The following is a 6,000-nucleotide window of genomic DNA, read 5'->3' as shown; positions in this document are numbered from 1 at the left end:
ATATTAACCTTAGTTTTTAATTACAAACTTCCCTATGTACCAGTATATATGCAAATTTAAAATTTGAGAATTTCTATTTTAATTGTGTTTTCTGTTAGAATAATACACATTTTTTTTGTAATTGTATGTGGCCTCTTAAACAAACAAGGCTTAGGTCCTCAGCATGTCTTAAGCCAGTCCTGTCTGCTGGTAGCCTTTCCTGCACCATTGATGTTGAAACAAGCTATGCCCAGATAATCAGTATCAGCAACACAATGGCTGATAAATAGGACTGAGTAATGAATGCACAGCTAAAGAAAGATCACGGTCTATGAGAACAGTGATTTTCAGCTGCATTAAATGGCTCCTCCTATGCTCCTGACTGCAGGAAGTGAAAAAGGGAAATGGAGGGATGGGTGGTCTGAATAGACCTCCTTTAGGCCCACACAGTAGAGAGGTAAGGAGAGCATGAAAGTGAGCCTGGCTGGCAGGAAAAGTCAATGCAGAGCCATAGGAAAACTTTTAACATATCTGAAGAAAGAGTTACCTTGGAAGAAAAAGAGGCAATCTGGAGAAAGTACTTGAAAAGGCAGCAACTATATGGTGGTCCATATTCAACAAAATATAGAGCTTTCACTTATTTATGAAAAACTTTCAAATCTCTCTCCGTTCACAATTCTGCAGGCAATGCAATCCAACACACTGGACCAGAGTGAGAAAACGATCGCAATTGTGTTACCTGTAGTTTATATGCCCAAACCGAGGGGATTGTCAGCAACCTGAGTGTTAGTGGAACGGAACTGACATTCAGAAGTATGCAACTCCGAAGTGTTTGCTAATGAAGAAGGGGTTTGGAGAGTGTGTGTGTGTGTGTGTGTGTGTGTGTGTGGGGGGGGGGGGGGGGTGTCTCGGCCTGTAGGGGACATTTTTATGCTGAGTTGGGGGGGGGGGGGCTATGAATTTGGCACAGGAAGCACATACGCAACATTTTTTTTTAATCGCCATCACCACTTAACTGGCTACATTTTCTTGAATATAGTCAGCTAAGGCTAACAGTTTCTGATCACACAAGGCCTAACTGGCTATATTCAGAAGATGGCTCTTAGATTCAAAATTATACAGTTATAGGTAGCCAGATAACTTTATTCAGGTATATTTAATGGGACATTTATCCCACTGGATATCCAGGATAACTTATTTGGTTATCCATTTTAGGGATTTATGAATATTAGCTCCAAAAATCATTTAAACCAATCCCAAGATGATCCAGCAATACAGCACAGCAGTACAGACAATAACAGTGATTTTATTATTTAAAAATTCTGCAAAATCATTCACCACTAAATCAACAGAGGGAAAACAACGCGATTGAAAATGGAGAAGAAGAAAATTCTGCAGGATTTGAATGTTTCCAAGGCCAATTATCAGGTGGAACCAACTGCTTAGAAAGATAATCATTTTTTTCTGCATAATTATGATTTCATACTCCTTAGCATAAGCCTTACAATGATAAATTTTGAGCTGGGCGATGCCTTCACTGTTTGCGCTTAATATGCTGCAAATGCCGCTTAAGGAGATATAACAGCTCATGGTATAAAGGGGCAATTTTAGTAAACTTAGGCACCACCACATCCAAGGCTTTTCATAACTCATTATTCCATAACTCGACCTTATTGGTTGGCTGACTTGCTACAGGAAAAAAGTTTAGAAATATCAACCCCCTCATTAGATTCTTCATGTTTCTAAATCTAACTTCAGTTTCAAACACTGAAAGCCTTTCTACAAAATTGGATAAAGAAAATTTTAGTAGACAATGATTAGTCCAATATAATTGCAAATAATACTGTTAGCTCGGATATCATAGCCATCAGATCCATCAGACTAATTTGCATACATGGCCACCAACATGTGTCAGAGATTTAACTTGGTGGTATAAACCTAAAACTTTCATACAAGCAAGGAATTCAACTTCCATCCCTGCTACCAGGGATTGCCCACAAATATTAAAATTGCTAATGAAAATCAGCTTATGACATGCAGCTCTATTCTCTGAAATAAGCTCAGCTAATGTTTGCATATAAAAGCTATCTGAAGCAGGGGCTCTATAAACTAGTCTACAATCAAGCACAATGAATTCCTCCCTGGAAATTTTACAGTCAAAAGAACCTCCAGTTCTGGCACTTGCTTGTAATTTTCCTCCTCTAACTTCAGAAAATGATGAAAGATAATACTGCATCTCCCTCCCCACCCCTGCTTAATCTCCTGGGACTTCGAGTAATGTAGATATCCTTCTGCATACAATTGGATATCCCTCTGATTCCTTTTCCCCAAGCAATATTTCATTAAAACATAAAAACTTAAGGTTAACTTCTTCAGCCAAATTATGGATTAGAGGTACCTTGAGGTCCATATTCACTAAGGGGCGGATTTTAAAAGCCCTGCGTGTGTAAATCCTTCCGGATTTACGCGCACAGGGCCCTCGCACGCCGGCGCACCTATTTTGCATAGGCCGCCGGCGCGCGTAAAGCCCCGGGACGCGCGTAAGTCCCGGGGCTTTCGAAAAGGGGCAGGAGGGGGCGTGTCCGGGGACATTCCCGAAACGATGCGGTGTTTCGGGGGTGGGCCCGTGGGTGTGGTGCCGGCCCGGGGGCGTGGTCGAGGCCTCCGGACCAGCCCCCAGGACCAGAGGACGGAGCAGGGCTGCCGGCCGACAAAGGAAGGGGGGGGGGGGGTTTAGATATCACAGTATCACAAATTTCACAATCAGAAATTGGAGCGGCCTCGGAGGGAACAGGCAGCGCGCGCTGGGCTCGGCACACGCAGGTTGCACAAATGTGCACCCCCCTGCGCGCGCCGACCCCGGATTTTATAAGATACACGCGTGGCTACGCGTGTATCTTATAAAATCCAGCGTACTTTTGTTTGCGCCTGGTGCACAAACAAAAGTACGCGATCGCACAAGTATTTAAAATCTACCCCTAAGCCAGTCAGAGGACATGTTATCTGGCTAAAATTAATTGTATATTTAGCAGGATATATGTACCACTGAATATACTCAACCAAAGTTATCCAGCTACATATAGTTGATAACTGAAAAACCTAACCGGCTATATTTGAATATGACTGAATAGATTTTTTAAAATTTTTTGACCTTGTATGACTGAATAACTTGCTACTCAGGCCTAGATTTATCAAAATTCTATAAATATAGCGAAAATAGCGACTGTGATTAAAAAGGGACATGGTTAGGATAATTTCCTGTCTACCACATCGCATAGGTAAGTAACACAGTTGTGCTTTGTGTCAGCGCATCACATTACAGACACTTGGGTCATCTCAGCTTTTCCCAGATCTCCATTGTCCTCCCTAATTTGATCCAATCTATATTGTTCCTACCCCCCCTCCTCTCTCCCACTGGAGTTAGGGAAATTTGACCCAAACATATCCTATTGTGAATTAATTTTCTTGTAATTTTCATAAAATATGTTCTTCTGTATGAATACGAGAAGTGTGGTCAGCTTTTGTATTTGATCTCTTTGCTTCACAGAATGCTTCCCATTTCCTCTCCTCTATAATACATAGGGCCTCATTTTCTAACGCTAGCGCACGCTTGAGCTATCAGCGCAAGCCTGCGCTGCTAGCGCAAACGTGCACTAGCGTCATCGGGGTGGAGTTGGCCCCGGAAGAGGAGGAGTCGAGGCATCACCGGGGCCGACCCTGCAAAGAAGGCGCAGGCAGCGAAAAGGTAAGGAGCCTTTTCGCTGCCTATTTCGCGCCCAATAACTACACCTTTTATGGTGTAGTTATTGGGCGCGACGCCAGCAGCGATCACACTGCGGAGGTGCGATCTCTGCCAGCTAGCGCAGGACCACCTCCCCCCCCCCCGTTTCGGCCCCCCGCCCCTCATTACCGCATTTTTCTAAAGTACCGCAGGCCTGTGATACTTTAGAAAATGAGGCCCATAATTTCATGTTTAATTGATGAGCATGAATGTCGATCTCTTTTGGTTTCTGGTCTTTCAGAGTTTGTTAGCAAAGTCAAAAAACCTGAAGTCATCTATGTTGTTAGAAAAGATGTATATTAATTTAAGGAACTGCCAGCATAAAAAATAAAAAGCAGACAAGACATGAAAATCCTAAATAGTTTGCCTTTACTGTAAAATAATTCTCAAAGACATCAGTAAATATAACATGCATCAAGAGGGTAATTTTAAAAGCCATTTCTATGGGTAATACGGTGTTTTACATGCAGAAATATGAATTTTAAAAATTGTTCTATCTATATGCAGTTAAAATAATGTATAGGGTCTGTATGCTCATACTCTATTCACAATGGGAAGAGGCATGTTTGTGGATGAGGTTGGGGTGGGGTTTAGAACTCCATGCATACTTTGGCATTGTCAAAATTATGTATATAATTTTTCCTGGAAAAACTATATGCACACATTAGCAAGTGTAAATATGTGTGGATAGTTTTCTTGGGATAATTTTCAAAGGGAAAGTATGTGCATAATTTCCCTTTGAAAATTAGTGTAAATTCTGTGGGTAAAAAGTACCCGTAGACTATACACAAATGAGGGCAGTTACAAAACTATCCCCCAAATGTCCATAGTTTGCATTCAGAAGTGCTTTAAAACAAATGTAAGCAGTGGTAATTTTCTAAAAACAAAAAATGGTTCAAGGCCAGGGCCAGTGGCAATTTCTACTTTCCACTCCAGCTGCAATGGGGAAATAGAAGCAAGTTCTAAAAGATTCCAGGTTGGTACCCTGACATAAACTAGCAGAAAATCAGCACAGAATATAATGCACAATCATTTTAGGTACAACCATTGTTGTTTCATCTATGGTTCAAATGGTAAAAATAAGAAGCTGCATAACGAAGGATAATTGTGTGAATGTCTGGAATAATGAATCAGTGCATAAAATATACCCAGCAAATTATTAAGGCTAATTAATCCAGAAACAGAGTGCATCCAGCAAACAGTCCAGCCATGAAAACCAGAGAGGTTACCAGGACAAAGGTCACTTTGTGGATGGAGACTTTTCCTGTAAAAATGGCCATCATGAATAGGAAGGCCATCATGAATAGGAAGACCACCTCTAGTTCAGGGATCATGCTGCCTTGGGTTTGATCAAGTCTGGGAGGAAGTTTCCAACTGTAGCCTAAGAATGTCAATCACATATCTCATTCTATTTCTCATATCTTCCATGAACATATCAATTTTTGCCTCAGTGGTTAGAGATTTAAGTCTGAACAATCTCATTGCTAAGATGCTCTGACTGAGTTTCCCTATGTCTTTATGAAGACATTTGACTTGTTTTTCAACTTTCTTGATATTTTTTGTCATGGCATCTTTGAAGCAACTAGTCTAATGAAGATATTGTGCTCTTGGAAGGGCCTAGAGGATGTTGCTTTTACCTGTGCAGTTTACTTATTTATTTATTGCTGTTGGGATGCTCCCAAATGAAAGTATGGAAGGAAATGGATGTATGCTTGATGTAGATTTTGTTTGGGAAAGATCATGACCTGCAGGCTTTTTTGGTCACTTCTCATCAGACTTCTGCAGTGGTTCCTCAGCATCAGCTGAAACAGATCCAGGTCCAGTTCTAGCAGCTGCTGTGGTTCCAGTTATGTTTCTTTCTCCTGCAGCTGAAGTGGTTCTACCTCTTACTTTGCTTCCACCTCCTCAAACTACATGATTGATGAAAAATCAGCTGTGACTCAGCTGTAGAAAAGTATACTCTGATTGGTCTAAATACTAAAACCTATGCAAAAGAAAGGAAGACAATGTAAGCATTAATGTAGCAAGTTCTGTATTTGTTACATGCAACTTCACTTCTAACTAATGTTTAGTTAAAAGGAGTGAAGCGCTTATGCATTTTCACCTCTAAGAGCTGTGCAAATATATTTGTATAAACCTACTACTACTACCACTACTACTACTTAATATTTCGATAGTGCTACACCACATACACAGTGCTGTACAAACAACACACAAAAAAGTTAACACCTGCTCATTAG

At 40.9% G+C, this 6,000-nt stretch overlaps 1 long non-coding RNA gene across 1 annotated transcript in view; it reads right to left on the bottom strand.

The window, feature by feature from the left end:
* Positions 1–4,122: 4,122 nt before the first annotated feature.
* LOC115077629 overlaps positions 4,123–6,000 on the bottom strand; it is a 68,095-nt gene continuing 66,217 nt past the window's right edge. The window contains exon 7 of the long non-coding RNA XR_003852984.1: positions 4,123–5,744. This is a non-coding gene — a long non-coding RNA (uncharacterized LOC115077629). The remainder of the gene's footprint in view (positions 5,745–6,000) is intronic.

The sequence above is a fragment of the Rhinatrema bivittatum genome, chromosome 1 (assembly GCF_901001135.1).
Source record: "Rhinatrema bivittatum chromosome 1, aRhiBiv1.1, whole genome shotgun sequence".
NCBI lineage: Eukaryota > Metazoa > Chordata > Amphibia > Gymnophiona > Rhinatrematidae > Rhinatrema > Rhinatrema bivittatum.
This window is presented reverse-complemented; position numbering and strand designations above follow the sequence as displayed.